A 3,555-nucleotide genomic window follows, 5' to 3' on the forward strand; every position below is an offset into this window, starting at 1 on the left:
CACATGTAGAAACTGTGCTTAGAAATATAAATAAATATATATATATATATATATATAAAATGCAAAATATAAGTATTTCACTAGTGCTTTCTGACTTTTTGACACAACTGTCAAATAATTTTATAGTTTTGTATATATAAAGTATTTATGCATTTTTTTACATGCATAAATATATATTCCACTATTAATTATTCATTTTAAAAATACAAAATAGAAACATTTTCACTAGTGGTTTCTGACTTTTTATCTTACTTGCAGTAAATTGTTATTTTCTTCTGGTGCAAAACCACACTCTAGTATAATGTATTGTTGATATGAGGAAGTACAATATTCTTTGCTAATTGAACTTTTATGACCTCTGTCCCTTATTCAACAATACAACTACAATATCACATTTCACAGTGTATGTATACAGTTACACAGGGACAGGGGAAAGGCTCTTCACTTGTGACATAAACTTAGTATTCTCATATTTCTCTGTTATTAATGATTAATGTTACCTTGAAGTGATGATGTGCTTCATTGCTGTTAGAATGACATTTTCCCATGTGCTTATCAGTATAACTGTTTGTCTTGGCATACACCCATAAAATCTATTCACAGGTGTTATCACTCTAGAAATGCAGCAGTATGTTTTCTTAATTTTATTCAACAGCTCTCTTATGCAACATTACTCAACATGGAAAGCATGCACAGGAATCATTTGTTTTATATTTAAAGGTGAAGTGTGTAATTTATGATCTCATAGTGTAACCAAAGAGATTTGCATAATGACTGTTTTCGTACAGGTTGTTCACACTTTTGACACTAATGTTATTAGCCTATTTAGAGTAGCTTGTTTGTTTGTTATTTAATACACCTATTTGTGCCTATTTATTTATTGATTGATTTATGTAATTCACAGATTTTTGCCTATTTATAGTAGATTATGTATTTATTTATTTATCACCTACTTTTAAGTTTTTAATTTGTTTTTGCCTATTTATAGTGGCTTTTTTGTTTATATGTTCATTTTTTATTTATCCATTTTATTTTTCAAGTATCTCAACTGGGATTTGCTGACATGCTAATGAAGGCCTTGTGATCACTTTCACATGCATAAACAAGCTGGTTTGTTAACTATGTCAAGTTTGTAGTCATATTTTGTAAACATGTTTCCTATTATCCTGTGACTGTATAATACTGCCCTGCCTCTAGGATTTATAGTTTTGATTTCTTGCCAGCCAGTTGCCGTAGCGACAGTGGTAAATCTCTCCTTTAATTTACAGCAGGGCGATCAATTCAACACTTTTAGTTGAGCCTGGTGACACATTGTTGTTTTGGCTGTGTTTGTGTGTTGCTATTTGATGTCAACATTGATGGTTTTCAGCATCCACAGCTGTCAATTAAGAGTTTTTTATGCATATTTTTTTATTCATTATGGCAGCCGAAATGTATTACATGTTGATCAAATGATTGGGATTTTGTGCCATTTATCCAATTTGCATAATTATTTTGCTGAATTGACTACTAAAACAACACAGACCGCACAGGCAAATAAATAATGCAGTCATTGGGCACAATTTATTCATAGTGAAGTTCCCCTCTAATCTAATAATATGCTGTTCATCTGTAATTCATTTTCCTTGCAACCAAGGACTAAAATAGATGGTATTTGAAGAGCTAGCTCTTATATATATATCCAAAGGCCATCAGATCATCAGATAATGGACTTTCCGAACTTTTTGCACATTGCATGTACTGAAATCTCACCTTCAGTTCAATTATGGGAAAACTTTGCAGAGTTGCATCATTTCACTAGCTGGTGTCTATCCATCCTCTCCAATTTCAGTGACAGCTCCTATTATTCCATATATTATTACACTAGTCTTTGAGAGAGATTCCAGCAGATATTTTGTTTGTTTTGGACAGATATTCTCTCATTCATCTCGGGCTGAAGATCGTATGGACTTGTTTGTGGCAGACTTTGTTGTGAATTTGCTTTGGATGTAAGAAAACGCAACCTGTCCTGATGGTTGCTAGAGATCATTGTGGTGCCATTTTGTCTGTGTCTATTATCAAGCGACTTACAACTTCCTGGTATTTGGTTATGTCACCCAAAAGCAAAGAAAAAGGCTGAAGTTCATGAAAAGAAAGAGGTAAATATATTCTGAGGATCGAGTGTCATGTTGATATTGATTTGCACGCAAGATACTGGAATCTGATGTAGACCTTCTGTTTGGGGTGTTTCATTGTAAAGTTCAATAAAGTTCAGTTACGTACCTGCTACACTGTGTGTTCAGTACGCTGCCTCGGCTCATCCACGAACACAACAACAGTTATTTAAATTTTTAAAAATGTTTTACAATATTACAGTTTTACTGTATTTTTGATCAAATAAATGAGGACTTGGTGAGCATAAAAGACTTCTTTAAAAAAAAAAAATCTTACTCTGATGGGTGGGTTTAACATGATGTCAAAACAGGATGTTGTATATGATTTCATAACGTAATATTATAGAACAAATTTAATTGTGTTACAGATATTTAATTAATTATGTTTCTAATTTCCTCCCCCCCGGTGCTGATGTTTGTAATGGTATGTATTGTTGTTGGGTGTGGAGTGTGTAGTTAACCCTATAAAGTCTAGTGTGTCATATTTGATACATGGATTTCTAAAGCCTCTAAATTATCAACATTTGTCAAACTTTGCTGTTGTGCACAAACTAAGACATGCCTTCTGCCATCTGATTGATAGTTTATATTTTTTACCAAGTAAAAGGCCTCTTCGTAGAATTCTAAAAATGGTTCACATGAAAAAAAGTGGTTCACATGTCTGTTTGCTGTGAAATCTTTACTGATTTTTATTAAGTAAGCATAAATATAAATGTTATATTGTTAGTACTTCAAGATAAACACTTACTGGACTGAAACAACTTACTGTAGGTTTACTTGATTATCCATACATTTATTATTATTATTTTTTAGAAACATCATGTTAAAATGTGAGTATCAAATATGATACATCAGGCTTTTGAGGAACATTTATGTGTTCTCTCTCAATCATAAGTATTGTGTTACATTATACACGCTAAAAAATGCTGGGTTAAAAAGGGACAAACCCAGCTATTGGGTCATTTTGACCCAGCGGTTGGGTTGTTTTGAACCCAACCGCTGGGTCAAGACAACCCAATAGCTGGGTTTGTCCCTTTTTAACCCAGTGCTGGGTTATATTTAACCCAGCATTTTGTAGAGTGTATGTTTTGCCCTCACAATAAAAGCCACAGAGCTTTGATCTTAAGTAAGCATTTATATAACGTGTTGGGAGTAAGCTGTTCCATATATATATATATATATATATGTAGTATACATATAGTATACTGTATATAAACTCTAAAAGATGCTGGGTTAAAAACAACCCAACGCTGGGTAAAATATGGACAAACAATATGGTTGTTTTGTTAGGTTAGTTTTATTTAACTCCGCTATTGCTTAAAATGAACCCAAAATACATTTATTAATAGGTTCAATAAATTAACCTTTATTTATAAGTTGAATAAATAATATTTAAATAATT

Source organism: Sinocyclocheilus anshuiensis, unplaced genomic scaffold (assembly GCF_001515605.1).
Source record: "Sinocyclocheilus anshuiensis isolate Anshui unplaced genomic scaffold, SAMN03320099.WGS_v1.1 scaffold961, whole genome shotgun sequence".
NCBI lineage: Eukaryota > Metazoa > Chordata > Actinopteri > Cypriniformes > Cyprinidae > Sinocyclocheilus > Sinocyclocheilus anshuiensis.